This window comes from Notolepis coatsorum, assembly GCF_963971535.1.
Source record: "Notolepis coatsorum genome assembly, chromosome: 13".
Taxonomy (NCBI): domain Eukaryota; kingdom Metazoa; phylum Chordata; class Actinopteri; order Aulopiformes; family Paralepididae; genus Notolepis; species Notolepis coatsorum.
Window position 1 is genome coordinate 41,932,811 of NC_140177.1, and position 20,520 is coordinate 41,953,330.

The window sequence follows — 20,520 nt, forward strand, 5'->3', positions numbered from 1 at the left end:
GGTAAAATTAGACCTAAAATAATCCCCCTTTAAGTTCACCAACCTGTTTAATATGTGGGAGTTAAGTTATTATTTACCACATAATGTTACACTGTCTGCCTATTGATGGCATCTCAGGTTATATGACGGTGCTGCCATCTAGTGGGCCAGAGGTGGTAAGTGCGTCACTTCCTCTAGGATACGTGTTGTAGACGTAGAACTGGACCGGACTTGTTTAGAGAGCAGACGTGCCTCCAGCGTTGCTCTCGTTAACATTATAGTTTGACGGTGACCAATGATGTAAAGTTGCTTACCAAGCGGACATTATACCACCAAGAGAGAGTGAGTTTTAGTACCCAGCTAATTCGATGTTTAGTAAACGTCTGGGATTAGCACATTACAGCGGACTATAGTATTCCCCATCTATCGTTAACAGTTAGCCGAAGCTAGCTAGCTCGGTGCTAATACCTAAAGTAGCTTCGGCTCATGCTTCGATAGCTGCTCTATACTGGACATATCAGACGATAATAACACAGACCAGAGAACATTTAGATAGGGTCTGTGTCGAAGGGACGCTGTAAAAGAACACAACTAGTCCTATGTAGTAGCCATAGCAGTAGCCTGTGGTACAGAGGGGACCAGCGTGCGCCGTGCAGCACTACGGAGCGGAGTGAGACACTCGGATCCACCACAGTGGAGCATCTGGTCTGCAGGAGCAGACTGGTGGCGCCTATCGGACCGGGCAGCGTCTTCCCGCCCTCATCACCACGCAGCGGTCTACTACTCCTCGTCACAGAACCCATCCGGGTCCTTTCTCACCCCCAGGATTATTAACTCTCTCCACCTCTCCCATACTGCAGAGGGAATTGTTCCTCTGACACAGTGGTAACCGCGGCAACGTTTGGCCAGAACACTTTAATAGAACTATTTGGGCGCCCATCTAAATTTAACCATAGTATTTAATTAGGCATTGTGTAAAGTGATAATAACATTTTGTATGTATCTTTTTTCCCCTTTTTTGCTTATATAAAGGCATTATGATTCAAACAGTTTCCTCGCTCTTTCTAGTTTAGGTGACTCCATTTTAAGTTATTCACTCAGTTGTGTATTTGGTACAATTAGTTTAAGAGTTAAGGCATCCTACCACACCCCCTAAGGTGACAATTATATACAGTCCTCTAAGTTCCCGCACAATTTGGTCACTTCGAGCCGGAGTTAAACCAGATAGGATGTCACGAAAGAGCGAGGTAGGTTCAAATGGTTTCCCCCCCCCCCCCCTTCCCTGAAGGGAAGACACATGCTCCTAGGGAGCGTAGATTACCCTCCCGACTAGATGACTGTGTCCTGGGTACACCCAGTAGCCCTAGTTCGGAGAGCAATCAGCATGTGCTAAACACATCAGCTGACCGGACAGTAGGGGACTTTACAACCCAGACGGCAGGCACACCCCAGCTAGTAGAGGGTGCTGCTGCCACACCACAGTTAGATCAGACGGCAGGCACACCCCAGCTAGTAGAGGGTGCTGCTGCCACACCGCAGTTAGATCAGACTCTGAGAACAGAGTCAGACCCGACTGACACCCCCCAGCGGCCTGAAGAGAAGAAGAGACACCAGGTGGCAGTCCCGTGTAGTAAAGACATAACTACCTTCTCGCCACTGAATACCGCCAACCAAGATGAGTATGAGCAAGATGAGCCTGAAGAAGAAGAGGAGTGTGACTCCGCTGAAAACAACTCGCAACCTGGAGAGGATATCAATCCCCCAGACAGAGTGGAGCCACGCGGCAGGCAGGACTTCAATCACTTCCAACCGGGAGAGTTCTTCCTAGACACTCGCAGAACTGGTAGGCCCCCCAGCAGAGCACAAAGCAGAGGGAGCGTTACAAGCCAAACAGAACTCATATTCCAATGCATGCAACAACAACGTGAAGATGCGCTCGCAAGAGAGGCTCAACGACGCCAAGATGCGCTCGACAGAGAGAGAAGAGCCACGGAAGCACTGGAGCGGGAGCACGATAGAGCGGCAGCCCAGGCCTTGGAGTACGCCCGGCTCGCTACCGCCCAACTGCAATCGGCCTCTGCCTCCAGGCAATCATCAAGAGCATCCACTAGGAATAACTCACCCCAGCGCCGCCAGCCTGAAAGGGAGGAGCACCCGGCTACGTATCCCCGACCCCGAAGAGGGGACAAGGCCGACTCCGAAGACCTGGAAAGGCGACTGGCTCGTCTGCAGGAGGAATATACGGCACCAGGAGAGGTGCCACCCCGCTCTCAATGTGAGCGGCTACCCGCCACACACAGAGCAACCTCCAGATCCCATCAACATTGGCCCGCAACTACACCGGCCCCTAGGTACGATCCGCTCCCACAGCGCCCACCAGGGAGCGCCATCCCATTCTTCAAAGACAATTCTAGAAGCCAGTACCATGACATGAGGATGTGTCTGGAGTTCCTCCTGGGCGCCGCCAACCACAGCGAGCAACAGAAGTTCATCGAGCTGTCTATGCACTGTAGGCTGCCTGCGGCCAAGCTCATATGCACTGCCAACGCATACTCCCCCACCCCCTATACTTCGTCTATCCAGGCCCTGGACGAGCGCTGGGGACGCCCGTGGGACCACATATTGGATGAGATCCACGAGCTGGGAGAAATGGCAGACATAAAGGACGACCACGCCCTGGACGCATACTCCTTGAAGGTACAGGCTCTGGTGAGCCTCCTGACGTTTCAAGGAGCCGCCGGCCGCACTGAGCTCTATGCAGGCTCCAACGTAGAACGCTTCGTCAGGAAGCTTCCAAAGGAAAGGGAAGAGAGGTTCCAACGGGAACACGAGCGTCTCCACCCCCAACAGCCACTGTCTACCCTGATGGAGCTCTCAGAGTTCCTGAAGTCGGAGATGAGGCACATCCGCCTCCCCAAGCGGGAAGAGCCGAGAGGCAATGGACGCAGTGGACGAGACAAGTCCGACCGAACGGGGCGGCCCGTTAGGGTGCTGACCACCGTACATGAAACCACATCAAAGGAGCACCAAGGGCCCCCGAAAGGCCAACGAGGCTTCTCCTCCCAGAAGAAAGGAGAGAAGAAGACTCCGCCGCCATGCCAGTGCTGCACAGAGGTCCACTGGCTAGACAACTGTCCCGTGTTCAAGGAGAAGACTACAGAGGAAAAGAAACAGTGGATAATAGAGAATAAGCGGTGCTGGAAGTGCGCCCGTGAGCACAGAGCAAAGGACTGCACCCTCAAGAGACCCTGCAGACAGAGCGGGTGCGGGAAGATCCACCTCACGGCCCTCCACGACCTCAACAATAGAGACGACAAGGCTAAGCCTTACGTGGCGGAAGTCCGTGATGAGCCCTCTAGAGAGCTACGCAACTACTACGTGGGCCCCGTGAGAGGCAGCACTCCCTGCGTGCTGTTGAAGATTGTGCCGGTGGTCCTGCGGAACCGCGACAAGACTCTGGAGACCTACGCGGTTATTGACGATGGCTCGGAGCGCACGCTGCTGATGCGTGAGGCTGCCATCGCCCTTGGACTCGTGGGCGACGCAGTGGAGCTGGATCTCCTCACCATCCAACCAGGGCGCACCACTATTCAAGGAGAAAGTGTGGCCCTCACCCTCACACCGGCCGGACGGCCGAAGGAAGTCTTCAAGGTGAGCCGCGTATTCACAGCTGCCGGGTTGTGCCTCTCCAGTTACGGCTACCCGATGGAGTCCCTCATGAAGAGGTACCCACATCTCCGTAATCTGGGGATCAACGCTGCAATGGAGGTGAAGCCCACCCTCCTGCTCGGCTCCGATAATGTGAACCTCACTTTACCCAAGCACATCATCCCGGGTCCACCCGGATGTCCCGTCGCCCTGGAGACTCCGCTAGGCTGGACCCTGCAGGGCCCCATCAGTCTAAGAAATCTGAACGCCCGTCAGACCCACTGCCTCTTCATTGGAGCGGGGCACGAAGACGAGGCACTGCTGGAGAATGTTCAGAGGTTATGGCAGCTGGACATTGCTCCATACAAAAACGAGAAGATACACACTTGCTCCAAAGAAGATAAGGCGGCGATGGATCTTCTCCAAGCCAAGACCAAGCGTGTCTGCGTGCACGGTGTCCTCAGATACGCCACACCGCTCTTGAGAAGAGAGCCCATGCCGACCTTCAAGGTTCCCCCAGGAGTAGCGAAGCCGTGTCTGCTTAGCACTGAAAGAAGACTCAGCAGAGACCCCGAGACGGCTGCCGCCTACGCCACAGAAATGAGCAAGCTCATAGAGTCTGGACTCGTCAGGAGGCTGAAGCCTGAGGAGGCGGAAAGGAGTACCTTCCACACCATAACGTTAAGCACAACGGAAAGAACAGAGTGGTCTTTAATTGCAGCTTTCAAGTGCGCCAGCAGAACCTCAACCGCTATCTCCTGCCCGGTCCGACTCTGACCCCTCCTCTCCTCGGAGTCATGGTGCGCTTCCGACGACAGAAGACCGCCATCAGTGGCGACATCAAACGCATGTTCCATCAGGTGTGTTTGCTCGACGAAGATAAGCCACTCATGAGGTTCTTGTGGAGAGAAAACCCAGACGACCCGGAACCGTCCATCTATCAGTGGGAGGTGCTGCCCTTCGGGACGACCTGCAGCCCGTGTTGCGCCACCTACGCCCTGCAGCTTCATGTCGACGACGGCGCCGCACCCCCCGGAGTCTCCGATGCTGTCCACCACAGTTTCTATGTGGACAACTGCCTCCACAGCGTGGAGACCGCAGAAGAGGCCTACAAGCTGGTGCATGACATACGCACCTTCCTGGCCACCGCTGGCTTTGAGGTCCGCCAGTGGGCCACCAACGACCCTGAGGTCGTCCGAGACCTCCCAGACGAAGCGAAGGCTGACAGCAGCGAGACCTGGCTCTCCCAGTCAAGTGAGGACACCCAGGAAATGACTCTGGAAATCTCCTCTGGCGTTTCAAGTCTGACACCCTGTGTTACCGGCAAAAGAAAATCGAAACTCGCCATTACGTAACCAGGAGGTCGATCTACAGTACTCTGGCGAGTCAATATGACCCGTTGGGTTACATCAACCCCTACACGACTCGTGCCAAGGCTCTGGTCAGCGAGCTGTGGACTGAGGCGAAGGGATGGGATGACCCCCTACCAGAGACACTCGGGCGAAGTGGAAGAAGTGGGAAGAAGAGCTCCCCACCCTCCAACAGATCGAGTTTCCCAGGAGCTACTTTCCCTCAAGCGTCAGTCTGACCGGCAGCCAGCTCTCCCTTCATGTATTCTGTGACGTGTCTGAGAAGGCATATGGTGCAGTAGCGTACCTGCGCGCGGTGGAGCCCGACGACACAGTCCACGTCTCCTTCATTCTTGCACGCTCAAGAGTTGCACCCAAGAAGCAGCAATCCATTCCCCGGCTGGAGCTCTGCGCAGCTCTAAGTGGAGCCCAGTTGGGAAAGATGCTGAAGGAAGAGCTGCACCTCCCCCTTCACGCGGTGTCGATGTGGTCTGACTCCACAACAGTCATCCAGTGGATCCAGTCGACTTCGTGCAGATATAAAGTATTCGTGGGAACAAGGGTGACAGAGATCCAAGAGCTTGTGGGGATCAGCTGCTGGTGATACGTTTCGACAGAGGTCAACCTGGCGGACGTGATCACCAGAGGTGCGACCCTCGAGGAATTGGCACGTCCCAACCTCTACCACCGTGGACCCGACTACCTACGCAAGCCAGAAGAAGACTGGCCTTCTCCTCCGAACTTGGAGAACGCAGAGGTGGAGGTGGAACTTAAGAAGTCCATCTTCTGCGGCCTCACCGGACTCCAAGACCCTTCAAACACCGACGGTCCCAAGGTTGAGGATTGCCAGACCCTAGAAGAGCTCCAAGTACGTGCCTTCCACCACCGGAACCCCGGTCCCGGAGACCCGACCCCCCTCAGCGCCGACGACTACGCCGCAGCTGAGATCATGTTGCTGCAGAGGGTGCAGCGGGAGGTCTTCCAGATCGAGATGGCGTGTTTGGGACGGAAGATGGAGCTACCAAAAGACAGCAAGCTGAGGCTACTGGCCCCCGAACTGGACGAGAAAGACCTCATACGTGTCGGAGGCCGCCTACGACGGGCTCAGGGCCTCACCGAGGACAGCAAACACCCCATCCTACTCCCCTCGAAGCATCCGGTGACTAACTTGGTGATTCGTCACTATGACACCAAATTGTATCACCCTGGAGCGGAGCGGCTCTTCGCGGAGCTCAGGAGAAGGTTCTGGATACTTCGCGGCCGGGAGGCTGTGCGGCGTTACCAACGGTCATGCACAGACTGCCAGAAGCTCAGAGCCCAACCCATCATGCCACGAATGGCTGACCTCCCATCCTGCCGCCTCCGTCTCCAAGAAGCGCCCTTCCACAACACAGGCATGGACTGCTTCGGGCCCTTCACCATCAAGGCGGAGATCGGGAGAGCAACTGCTAAGAGATGGGGAATCATCTTCAAGTGCCTCACCACGAGAGCCGTCCATCTCGAGGTGCTGGCTGAAATTACAACAGACAGCTTCCTCCAGTCATTCCGTCGATTTACTGGAAGGAGAGGGCGACCCCATACCTTATGGTCTGATCACGGGACGAACTTCAAGGGAGGAGAAGCTGAACTCATCAAGAGTTACCACCAGATGAGTGAGGAGTTGAGGGACGAGCTGGCCTCCCAACAGGTCACCTTCTCCTACAACCCTCCAAATGCACCCCACTTCGGTGGAACGTGGGAGAGAGAGGTCAAGTCAGTAAAGGCTGCTCTAGCAGCCGCGCTCAGAGGACAGGTTCCGAAGGCAGAGGTCTTCAACACCGTGCTGGTGGAGATTGAAGCCATTCTGAATTCCAAGCCACTGGGGTATGTCAGTAGCGACGCGGCCGATCTCGACCCCATAACACCCAACAGCCTTTTGATGGGGCGGCGAGACGCGGCCCTTCCCTTTGCGGTCTACGCCTCCACCGAGATCATCGGCAGAAGACAATGGAGGTATAGTCAGGCTTTAGCCGACCAATTCTGGAAGAGGTTCACCACAGAATATCTCCCATCGCTGCAAGGCCGCCGCAAGTGGATCACTGAAAGAGGCAACCTAGAACCAGGAACCCCAGTCATGATCGTGGATCAGGCGCTCCCCCGAGCCCGCTGGCTCACCGGAGGGGTGAAGAGTGTGGTAAAAGGGCAAGACGGAAGAGTCCGCTCGGCTATCGTGGATGTCGGAGGAAGAACATACCACAGACCAGTGGCTCGACTGATCCGACTACCCCCGTACTCTGACTCTGACTCTGACCAGCCTGAGTGACTACTAGACATTCAGCAGACCTCAGTACTGATTAGCGCCGCAAATCAGGGGGCGGCTGTGCTGAAGGGTCTGCAATTAGGTAAAATTAGACCTAAAATAATCCCCCTTTAAGTTCACCAACCTGTTTAATATGTGGGAGTTAAGTTATTATTTACCACATAATATTACACTGTCTGCCTATTGATGGCATCTCAGGTTATATGACGGTGCTGCCATCTAGTGGGCCAGAGGTGGTAGTGTTCCCTCGTAAGTGCGTCACTTCCTCTAGGTTACGTGTTGTTGACGTAGAACTGGACCGGACTTGTTTAGAGAGCAGACGTGCCTCCAGCGTTGCTCTCGTTAACGTTATAGTTTGACGGTGACCAATGATGTAAAGTTGCTTACCAAGCGGACATTATACCACCAAGAGAGAGTGAGTTTTACCCAGCTAATTCGATGTTTAGTAAACGTCTGGGATTAGAACATTACAGCGGACTATAGTATTCCCCATCTATCGTTAACAGTTAGCCGAAGCTAGCTAGCTCGGTGCTAATACCTAAAGTAGCTTCGGCTCATGCTTCGATAGCTGCTCTATACTGGACATATCAGACGATAATAACACAGACCAGAGAACATTTAGATAGGGTCTGTGTCGAAGGGACGCTGTAAAAGGACACAACTAGTCCTATGTAGTAGCCATAGCAGTAGCCTGTGGTACAGAGGGGACCAGCGTGCGCCGTGCAGCACTACGGAGCGGAGTGAGACACTCGGATCCACCACAGCGGAGCATCTGGTCTGCAGGAGCAGACTGGTGGCGCCTATCGGACAGGGCAGCGTCTTCCCGCCCTCATCACCACGCAGCGGTCTACTACTCCTCGTCACAGAACCCATCCGGGTCCTTTCTCACCCCCAGGATTATTAACTCTCTCCACCTCTCCCATACTGCAGAGGGAATTGTTCCTCTGACACAGTGGTAACCGCGGCAACGTTTGGCCAGAACACTTTAATAGAACTATTTGGGCGCCCATCTAAATTTAACCATAGTATTTAAATAGGCATTGTGTAAAGTGATAATAACATTTTGTATGTATCTTTTTTCCCCTTTTTTGCTTATATAAAGGCATTATGATTCAAACAGTTTCCTCGCTCTTTCTAGTTTAGGTGACTCCATTTTAAGTTATTCACTCAGTTGTGTATTTGGTACAATTAGTTTAAGAGTTAAGGCATCCTACCACACCCCCTAAGGTGACAATTATATACAGTCCTCTAAGCTCCCGCACACCTATGCATTCATTAATTCCCATCATTGTCCATTGAAATACGCCCCAACCCATCATGCTTGGAACCTGTTTCTAACATATTTCCTACTATATGCTTCATAACATGCTTTATATCACCCTTACTATGCTTCCTAACATCCTCCCTATTCTTCCTAGCATCCTTAACTCATTCACTGCCAGCCATTACCCTTATCTTGTGGTAGCTACTGCCAAGCTGTAAACGATGGGAGTTAGTCACCTTGTTTGTAGAGCAAAATCTATATTCTATATTATAGCCATGGATACAATACTATATAGCAGGGGTGCCCAACCTTTTTTGAACCAAGATCTACTTTTTAATTTACCACCTAGCCGAGAGCTACCAGCCAAAATGTTACCTACTCTCGGCTAGTATTAGTAGTAATAGTATTAGTAATACCCATTCAATATGCACATGACAGAAAATATTATATGGCATATAATATTTTCTGTCATGTGCATATTGAATGGGTAAAATATAATATATTTTATATATCATTGTAACGGTGTAGTGTAGTAGACACAAGTCTAGTGTTGTCACGATACTGGAATTTCTTCTTTTTTTTTGATCCACTTTTTCTCCTATTTTTCAATTTTTTCTCCCATCCCAATTTCGTGATTCCAATTCTTCCCTCCCCTGTCTTGAACATTGCTAGACTATGCCTCCCACTGGTCGGCTGTAGTGAGGATAGAAGCCTTGCATCACGTGTCCCCTCCGGTACACGAGGAGGCAGCCTGTCGCATCTTTTCACCAGACAGCTCGAACTCTCAGTGGCGAGGAGTAACGCGTGGGAGGCTCACGCTGCCCCCGATACTTCCTGTTTCTGCTGTACAGGCGTCACCCAACCGACCTGTAGGAGTCGCTGTCCACAACGTCCAATCCCCACCCACCGGCTTCCCCACAGTCTAACACTGCCAATTGTGTTAGTATGACGGCCGGCCAAGCCGGTAGCAATGCCGGTAGCAACGCAGAGAGCTGGGCTCGATACCAGCATCTCCTGCATTAGTGGCGAGCGCCTTGCCCACTGCGCCACTCAGCCGCCCCCCCCCCCCCCCCCCCCCCCCTTGATGATTTTGTGAAGACATATAGTACATGGTATATACCTTTGATTTGGAAGGATTTGGGGTTTCGGGCGAGCAACCAGAACAATTTGGGCATATTGCATATAACATGCCATATCTCGCGATCTATGAAAAAAGACTGGATTATTTTGGAATGGGGCGATGTTTAGCATGTAATAGTGCACAAACTACACTATGTAGAAATTAACTCATTAGTCAGTGATGGACTATGAACAATGCCTGTCAAATGAGCCATACTATTGTCTCCATAGCTATAATACAGAACACACGATGGGTCTGCAAACATCGCTAAAATGGTCAATAACGCTGGCACCATTGAGTAAAGATGGGAAAAGGGCGTGCCTCTCAATGAGTTAATAGTCCATACATTTTCCTATAGATGGGTTTCTCGTCCATGTCAGACTCTGTGTGTGTGCGCATCAAGGAGGCAAAAAAGAACATAATCCTGGTCAGAACAATGGGGCAGTCTACAATATATTTGCATTTATTAGCTAAACAATCAACCCATGCCAAATCTAAAGACTCAAACTCAATCACAGCCATGCTGATTTGGAAAAATGACAGGGGAGTGCCATAGTTTCTCCATAGAGCCCCGTTGTACTTTTTTTAGTGCCGCAGCTCAACACAGGTAGGGGGCAACTCAGTCACGTGACTCCAGGGTATTACTGGTGATTGGCTCGAACACATTTTGTTTACAAACAAGAAACCCGTCTATAGCTGCAGCAAACACTTGAGAGATGGGAGCAGCTGGGAATATGTCCCCTGTGAGATAGGTTCACTATGGCATTTCCATTTTGTAAACAGGGGCCAGAGAGCTGAAGCTCTGAGAAGTGAACCTGTATAGTATTGCCTTCTTGTGTCCAAAAGGTGTAACTTTATACTTAATATATATTTGAATGGACAATTGTGGAAATTGATTCCAATAAAATACTTGTCGTTGACCGATTTGAAAAGTATTGCAGGAGTCACATCCGTGGCCTGTCACATCCACCACAGCCTTATAATTGGCAAGATATGTGTGCACACACACACTCACGCAACCAATCACATAATCCCCACCAAGCGGAATAAAAAGAAGTAATAATAATAGGCTTATAATAATAACAATAGACCAACAACAACAGTAATAATAATAATAACTTTATTAACACTTTGAGTGCCAGCAACGCCTGTTGTCGTTAGTTCATGCCGCCACTGCCCGCCAGTTGAATGCCACCAACGCTATAGCGTTTGTCTGTCGTATTTTTTTTTATTGGCGATTTGAATTCATATTTCATCAATCGAGCCTCAGGTTAGTGTTGCAGACTCTCTCTGAGCTCAATTGGGAAGATACCACCCCCTATCTAGTCGATCAGGAATTGGAATAATAATTTTGGATAACATCTGATCTGAGGTAAGGAATTTATTTTACCAGTCTTAGGATAATCAGAGCTATTTTCACAGAGATATCAGCGTTTGCCCTATGCGTGTGTGTGTGCGATCAAGAAATGAGAGAATCGATATTTCAGCCCGCTTCTATAGCGTGCATAAGTACACATATACTATCGATAATCTAGCGTTTATTTGAAAACTATTCATAAATAGGCCGAAAAATTACAACGTTTTTGTGTATGCCAGAATATTTCAGTAAATGCAGATTATCACGGAATCTTAATATTTTCCTTGAAAACGAGAGCTTTTCAAAATGCTATAAAACGGAAATGAAGCGATTAAAAAACAATCCGTCTCGACAATGTTGACTGCAAACAAGTCATTGATAAACGACGGGCAGATTAGACACATAGCCATAATTTAAGACAGAGATTATGCATTCACAACGCTATCATTGAAGTGGGTGGTGGCATTCAACCATGCTTTACCATGTTAACAAGTGGCACTGATAGTGTTAATGCTATGTCTCCTAAAAACAGTTCACATGGTGATTCACACAGAACAGGTTAAATATTCAAAACATAAAAAAAGAAATCAAAACGGATCACAAATGAACACTTGATTTATAGTACATTTTAAAGCCCTGGAGAATCTCTCTCAATCAAATCCTTTATTTAACCAGATAAGCATCATTGAGATTAAAATCTCTTTTTCAAGAGCGATCTGGCCAAGCAAGGCAGCAGAAAGTTTCAACATAAAAAAGAACATCTCAATAAAATACAGATAAAACATTATCAGCAAGATCCAATTTCAGGCAAGTTATCAAACAGGCAAGTTATCAAACACAGTTGCACTGTCCGAGGGAACTGAATTCGTAGGTTTTTAAGATGGCTTTAAATTCTCCGAGGATGACCAGTCCTGGCAAATTTAGGTCCTCATGTAGCTTGTTCCAGGATGAAGGAGCAGCATATTTAAAAGCCCTTTTTCCCATTTCAGTTCTCATATAGGGAACATCCAGTTTCAGAGCATCTTGGGAACGAAGGGCATAGTTGTATTGCTTAGTGCACAGAAGCACGCTTAGGTACGAGGGAACCAGTTTAAGCAGAGTTCTGTATCGTTAGTGGCTTAGCTTGGCATCGCTACTGCACTATCTCGCGTACGTGCACGCGTACTGAATAAACCACAAATGTACCTCTAATACCAGTATTAGTCTGACCACACCCCTCATCAGCTTACCTTCATAAGCAGGTGTGTGGTCACCTGCTCTCCTCCTTCTCGCTTTCACCACAAGGAAGAGGTGCCTCGGTAGATCCCCACACTTGACACCATGATGGAAGAAATTGGATTAGGAACAGCTTGGGAAACAAGGATACGTTGACATCATATCTTTATTTTCTCTCTCACTATTTTCGAGAAAATACGGCGATATTGTCTTCGTACTGGAGTGTCTAGAAGATGATGATCATTCTAAAAACCCTCCACCGGTTTTCGTATTGGGAGCACGCCGCTGCATGCTTCTCAACTGCAGTTCCTTGCTGTGTTTGTTGGGGTGAAACCTGTCAGGCCTCAGCTGAACTGTCGGACATGCCGCTGTTGTGAGGAGCGGTGCGTTCCAGGTTGGGTGAGTAGTGTTTGCTGGCGGGCTCCACTTGTCTGTTAGTGCTATGGGGGCTACTTGACAAAGTTTATGGAAACCGGCCCCAGGCTAGGGTCCTTTGTTTAGCCGCCTAGGCGACAGAAGGCCTTGGTCTGGCGACCATTGTAGTTTTAACTAGTGGGCCGCGACCATTGACACTGGTGATCCCTGTGTGTTCTGGACGAGTGGATTCTCTCTGTCACCGTGTTAAGACCCCATCTTTCATATCCAAATGAGAGTATTCCTTCACGAGGGGATATGTGCATGTAATGTGCGATAGCGGCAGATTCATGTTCAAAGTCAGCTATACAGGCCAGTTGGTACTGTGCTGATTCCGCCGGACGTGGTAATGTCACCGTTGTGAAGCGGTGTTGACGTCTTGTTTTCTCTTTTCTCTTAAAAAGTGAGGAGGGGTTCAGAACGGCGGCCTGTCTGGGTGAGTGTTATGTCATTGTTTACATGTTCATGGCTTACGGTTAGCCGGTCAGTGGCCTGGCGCGGGGTAGCTTGGCTTCTCGCGCGCCGCCGGGAGCTCGCTTCTGATCGCGTGCGTCGTTAGATCGGCGTCTCGCGAGCGGAAGCAATAGCACCCGAACGGTTGGAGCAGCCGTTAGCTTGATGCTATTCTGTTGAACGTGCTTTGATTTTAACATGTTTTACACTCTTGACCACGACGTCATCCTTGACAGGGGATGTTCGTCGACCCTGCCTGAGCCTAGACGGGGATTGCGTCAACAAAGAGGACTGTAGCGACTGGTGGAGCGGCGACGCTGCCCGGGTCGAACAACACAGGACGGCTGTGTTCTACGGTGTCTTGTGACTGCACTTCGCTGATCTGCGTTCCGGGTAGGTACGGGGTTGGCCAGACCTCATAACACGTCTTCTGGTTTTACTTTGCTAAATGTATTGTGAAATAACGGTGTTTTTTCCCAAAACGTGTGTTGTTGCAATGCATTTGGGATACGTTGCGGGTTGTGTGTGAGCTGTTTTTGTCACTGGCAGTTAGCTTCTCCGTGCAGATCGTGATGTATTGATCTGGTTGTTGTGTGAGAAACATCATGGTGTTTATGTGTACCGTGTACTCACTACTAAGGCAACTGACCTATGAAGCTATGCTTGGTGACAAGTGAGTAAAAGAATGTTCTTTCTCAGACTGTAATGACAATGGACAGTGAGTTCACACATTAACAGGTTTTCCTGTTTTAACTGGCCGTATTGAGGGTAAAATAGGAGGATTGTGTTTTTCCCCCCCGGTTCCCTGGGGACTTTATCACCTCCTATCAGACATGTTGTGCATTAATTGTGTCTTTTGTGTGGTAGGGATACGATGTGACTCTTAGCTTGATTGCTGAGGTTGTGCTAAATCTGCTGGAGAAACTTATTTCCTAAAGGGAAATTGGTTTGGTTGCTGTCATGTGTGCTTAGCAAGGCCTGTGGTCGATACTAATCAAGAATGATGTATTCTCTCATTGTGAAAAAAACGGCGTTCCTCTGTTGAGTGTTTTTGCCATTTTTTGTAGGTGATGATGGGTTGTGTGTGTCATGTGACCTACAACTGGGTTGTACTGGCCACAGAAGCACATGTGTATGTTGGACCGGGGTTCTTAGAGCCTTCTCTATTCTGTGTTTTTCCTTAGTAAAAATCAGATAGCAGGTTAGCTCATGCGCTGTGTGGAGCTGTGAAACGCTTCATAGAGCTGACTATGACTGTGTCATATTCTCTTTTTGTCGTTACGTCGTATCATGGGTGTGGGGTCGTAAAGGGGTGAACTGGTAACCTTTCCTCTCCCCATTGTTCTGTCGGTCAGGGGTACACCCCCTGTCCTTCAAGGTTCCCGTCACGTGGCGGTTCGGCACGTTACGGGGGGGGGGGGGGGGGGGGGGAGGGAGTTCCTGGTCCCACGGCCTGGTATATTGGGCGTGTGCACCGCAGGAATTCCCCCGCCATAGAGTACGTCACCGTGCGCGTCTCTGTTGGTAGGACTTCCGTGTGCTGTTCAGGTCCATGTGATGGATCTGTTTTCAGGGGGGGTGGTCAGGGCTCCTCCTCACCAAGCGCCTACTCAGGCCTTCTGTGAGTTCGGACTCCTTCTTCCATGTGAGGAAGCCTCCATCAGAGTACAGAGCCTTCCTCCTCAGATTGTCAAAGTGAGTGGACCCTCTAGAAGGGTCCTTTTCTATTGTATGTATATTCGATTCAATTCGTTTATTGAGTGTGTATGGGTTCGGTGCCTCTTCCCCGGAGGCCCTAAAACCAGTTTTTTACATGGCTCAAGGTGCAATATATTCTTTTCAATCTGTACAGCTCGCGTGGGAAGTCTCTCTGGGGATCCCCGTCTCTTTCCTATGGGAGGGTGGTGGGATGTAAAAATGTGAACATTTTTTACCCCGGCTGTGTAGACTGGGATACATACTGTTGATGCTTCCTTCTTTCTATTCCAGAAGTGTTGGAGTTAGGGAGTGTCACACCCCTCTTGTCGTTCCCCTGGGCGCCTTGGGGATTCAATGACAGGTCTAAATAGCCTGTTCATTGATGGGGGTGTGTCCCGACGCACGTATAGTGCTAGCTCGCTGTAAACAGGCGATTGACTGGCACGCCTTGGTTGCTTGTGGTTGAAACAGCGTTTTTATAAAGCAACTGAGATGGGGGTTTTTCCTCTTCCGGCGACCACATCCCATGACCTGGGTGGGTTGTCGACGGATTCTCGTTCATGTCTGGGGGATGATGACGGGATGGATCTGAACATATGTAGTGGGGTCTCACGCCCTTGGGGTGGGCCACCAGGCGCGGTTCGTCCGAACGTCTGGGTGGCGCCTTCTTTTCATGTTAAGATCAACACGCATATCTGCCCTTCTCCTGGAGTAGGCATGTCGGCGTGGTTAGGGCACGGGACTGGTTCTGGTCACGCTGGTCCAGATCAGTTGAACCCGTTGTCCGCCGGGGATGCAGATCTGCTGTTCTGGTACCCTGAGGGACTTGGGCTTTTTTCAGGGGGAAAAATGCCAGGTCGGTCTGGGTGTCACAGGGTTAAGCGCTATGGAGACCCTGGTTGGGTATGTTTTTACTCAGCACTGTCGTCATGGCTTACAGCCATGCCATTCTGTACGCGCTCGATCTCGTCGGATCTCGGCCGCTACACAGGTTGGTCCTGGTTAGTACTTGGTTGGGAGACCGCCGGGGAATACCGGGTACGGTGTGCTTAGGGGCTGGTTCTCCATTATTTTTCGCTCCTCTCTCACGCATGGCGAAGAGGGGCCTGTGGGGGTGGTTTTTTGACCTCCTCTGGTGACCCTGTGCTTCCCGTACCGCCAGGCCCGGTCCGAAGTGATGTTTGCGACCCGTAGGCCTGGGTTAACCCTTTTTGGAAACTGAAACACTTGTACTGCGGTATAGCCGGTGTATACCCGCAGGTGTGTTTTGGAGTTTTTTCTTGAGGGGTTATAGGAACAACCACCGCATTGGGTAACACCGAGGTGGTTGATTCCCTGGTGTGTTGGAGCAGTGTCAACTCCCGGGTTCACCGTTTGAGGGTGCCCCTGCGCGTTCATGACGTCTGCCAATCGTGTCAGCCTTCTCTGCCTCGACCCCTCTGGGTGGGGGTTGTTAAATGGAGGCTTGGTCATGCAACACCGCCAGCTTACGCTCCTTCCGCCGGGGCGGCTGTGTTCAGCTGTCCCCTCTGGCGCCTGTCTCGTCCGCAGTCTCCAGGCTAGGGTTAACAGCCTGTTGCCTGGTTTTTCCCCGGTGCGCTGCCTGCTTCCGTTGGTTAACCTTTTTTGTGTGCTTACGGCCATGCTGACTGCCTATTCTGCAGGGTCAGTGTGCCAGGCGGTGTACTATTGGGGGGACGGGGCCCGCTCGGCTTACGGCCATACCGACCTGAACACGCCCGATCTCGGAAGCTGGGCAGGTTCTGGCCTGGTTGGTTCCGCCTGGGAATACCAGGTGCAGTAACTGAGGGGCCTTTGTCCGAATACGCTGGCGATGTGGGGGGCGGGGCACTACGTGCCCACCTGGTGGGGTCTTGATGCTGGCATCATGGACTTCTCCGGGCCCCCATTCTAGGGAGTCCAGTCCTTTTGGTGGGTCTGGGTCTTCCTTCGTGCTCCGCTGCTACGGCCTTGCCACGGGGTTGGGTTTGCCCTTGACCCCGTGATTCTGGGGGCAGTAACGAGGTTGTTCCTCCGTTCGTTCCCGGGTGGCATGCGGGTTGTGCGTGTGTGTAGTCGTGGGGTCAAGCCACGGTCTGCTCACCCTGTGCGTTGAGTTGCTTGAGTGCCTCTTCGCACGGTCGGGTCCGTCGCCCTCCCGTGACGTCCCTAATAGGGGGGCTACCCTCCATTAGGGGGGGTCGGGGGGGCTCGGCCCTCCCTGTTCTGATGGTTTTGGGGGGCTGTCAGCGGGGTGTATTTGTCAGCCAAGTGGCTCCGCTTGGCCTCCCTTGTGCAGTAGCGATGCCAAGCTAAGCCACTAACGATACAGAACGTTAGGTTATGACTATAACCAAGTTCTGTTAGTTAGGGGCGATGCTTGGCATCGGACGGCCGCTGCAGCCCTTGTCCTCACCTTGTGGTGAAAGCTTGGGAAGGAGGAGAGCAGGTGACCACACACCTGCTTATGAAGGTAAGCTGATGAGGGGTGTGGTCAGACTAATACTGGTATTAGAGGTACATTTGTGGTTTATTCAGTACGCGTGCACGTACGCGAGATAGTGCAGTAGCGATGCCAAGCATCGCCCCTAACTAACAGAACTTGGTTATAGTCATAACCTAACGCTTTGTGCACAAGAGAGAGCCATCGAGAAAATCACTGTACTTGTAGAGATGGGCAACTTGCAATGGCATATAGGGTGCAATGGTGCACTCGATTGCCACATCTCGTGACAAAGCGTAAGGCAGAATGGTACACAGTATCCAGCTTTCTAAGGTACTCATCAGGTGCATGCATGTAAAGTAAGTCACCATAACCGAGTAGTGGTAAGAATGTGGTCGAGATCAGGTGACTTCTCACTTTAAGTGAAAAACACTCTCTCACGACATGTGTAGTGTTGTTTTATCCCAGCTTTGCTACTGTATGCTAGGCTATAGCCACTTCTCAAATGGAATCAACCAGGACTATCCAATTTGCATCAACATTTTAAATGGTCAAACATCACTGTGTGGAGAGTTCAGCTTGTCATAAAAACCAGCTGAGAGGAAATGATAAATCCCCCTGCCCAGTGTTCTCCATGGAAGAAACACTGTTAGGCTTATTGCCTGTCATGGGAAGCACCAGCACATATACCTAACAAAACCAAAACAAATAGGGAGGTGTAGTGGTTACGTCATTGCCGTTTTTCGTGTTCCACCCTCTGTCCAACGCAATGTATTTCCCCATTGCCCATTTCAAAATCGTCTCGTTTAAAACAAATAAAGCATTAACATTTGCATGGTGTAGCCTACCTTTCTGTGCTTATTCATCCACAATCTATAGCTCAACATGAAAATATTCGCAATTAATCATAAAGAAAAAACGCCAAAAATTCAACCAAAAATGCTTAAACAATAATGTTAGTGATTATGATAGAAGGGAACTCATTTTGTGCAGAAATGGAAAGCTTTTCAATTTCCATGCGGCAGAATTGTTACAATAGCCGATAATCCATTTTCCCAATGATAAATCCCTATACGGGTGGAACAACCAGTGACGTCAGACTACACCTCCCTATAGTGGTAACATTCTATAAAAATATATAGTTTATGTGGTAACATTCTATCTGTAGCTTGTGCCAGGCGTATGCAAAGCCTAAGGAAAAATTTCTCACTATATGAAAATAAAATCAAGAATGACTGTAGCCTGTGTTGTTTGGCCTGAGAGAAAATATGATGAAAGAAGAAAAAGGAAAAGAAAAACAAGGACACAAAGATTTAAAGGTGCTATAGATAACATTCCGCCACTAGATGTCACTATAGACCACCAACATTTATGCAATCAGGTGTATTCCATGTGGGGAAATGGCAAGTAGGGAGGGGATACATGCACATACAACATGTAAACAACAACATTCATTTTGGACCTGCAAACATTTTTAAATGATAAATTCATTAATCAATAATGTTTGGGGCAATTCTGTACCTTTTTTAAAAGCTCTGTGGATGTATTATTTAAAAAAAGAAGAAAAAAAGTCTTCTTGAATTTGGCAGGCTTCAAATTTGAGAGTACATAATCTTCATACATTTCTTCCATGTTTTCTATGCAAAATATTTTTCATCAAAGTAACTAGTAACTGATTAACTACGTTCAGATGAATGTAGTGGAGTAACAATTACAATATCTCCTTTGAAATGTAGTGGAGTAAAAGTATAAAGTTCCCTAAAATGAAAATATTCACGTTAAGTACTAGTAGCCCGAAAATGTACTTAAGTACAGTACTTGAGAGTAAAAATACAAAAATACTGTATGTCAGGTCAGCGTGAAGTAGTTCATTATTTGGTCAATTGCATTCTTAGAGTCGTTCATCCAGGAATTATCTTCAATACAATAACTAAATTCTAGGCTACACATCTATTGTAAACTACTCAACAATGAATGTTGGGCTACTTCTCATGATAAGGGAGTCATGTTGTTAGGCCAGTGGATTAACCCTCGAGTCATCCTTGTCGCAGTTCTGGTCAAAAAGCATTTTTATTTTTTTTTACGTGTGTTTGTGGATAGCGTTGGCTAGATTTTATGTATATGCTAAAAAAGTAGCTCAGTATCACATCTTGGACTCACATTACAATAATCCATGTTTGTTTTTTAAAAACAATCACTATTAAACACTTTGACTGCCGGAAAACGCTTAAAAGCGTCATTCCCGGCCATGCTCAAGTTGCCGGAGGACGCTTTACAGCGTCCTTATATCAATATTTCAAAAATCTGCGATCGGATTCATATTTCCCCTCCGCTGGCCTGAGATCCACCAGGAGGACCCACTGAGCTCTCTGGCGGTTCAGGAGCGCCATCTGGTGGCCGATCGGCGCAATCGCCAAACAGGAAGTGCTATGGAGGTTGTGCTGGTCGGCCGTATTACTTCCGGGCACTCTGTTTGGCTACCGGGACTCGATCTCGACACAATACATAGCGATCGATTGCCAATAACTCGATAAACAACATGATTTGGACATATATACTATTATACAAGCTGGAAATGGACCCGATATTTCTACATACCATAATAGGTAAATGACTGTTCCACGCTCATCGCCCAACGGCGGGAGGAGGATACGGTAAGATTCAGTGTTATTTTTGATCGTATTCCATATAAACTGTTATGATGAACATATCACCCACACTAGATGAATGATATAACGCTGCCCACGGAATTATAAACGATCCCCCGCCCATCCGGTCATCATCAGATCATACGTAGATCATTCTAGAAGTACGTCCAATTGACATTTTTTATATCGCCCCGATTGCCATCAAACTGTATTTCATCATCAATATAATGCATTTGGGGCTATATATCACGTTCTGGAGAAAGCTGCAGAAAGAGATGAAAACATACTTATACATTAGACCATACTTTACTATGAATATGTGAATGAAAAAGTTTAACGTTGCTACACAATGAACAATACATATAGGACTTTGAATGGGCCCTAATAATGGCAATGTAGCAATAGAATTTAAAAAGTTATAGCCCTGCAAAGAAGGGGAATTTCTCCATAGACAAATAGCGCTGGCAATCCACAGTCATTTTCCGGATTTCTGGCCGGCACCCATAGTGTTAAGCGTGTGAACAACAAGTGTCACAACTTTCACCCTAGTCGCATAACTGGACAGGTTAGGGTTAGGGGGTTAGGGTAACCCTAACCCTAATTTACTAAATGGTTAAAATCCTGAAAATGAAT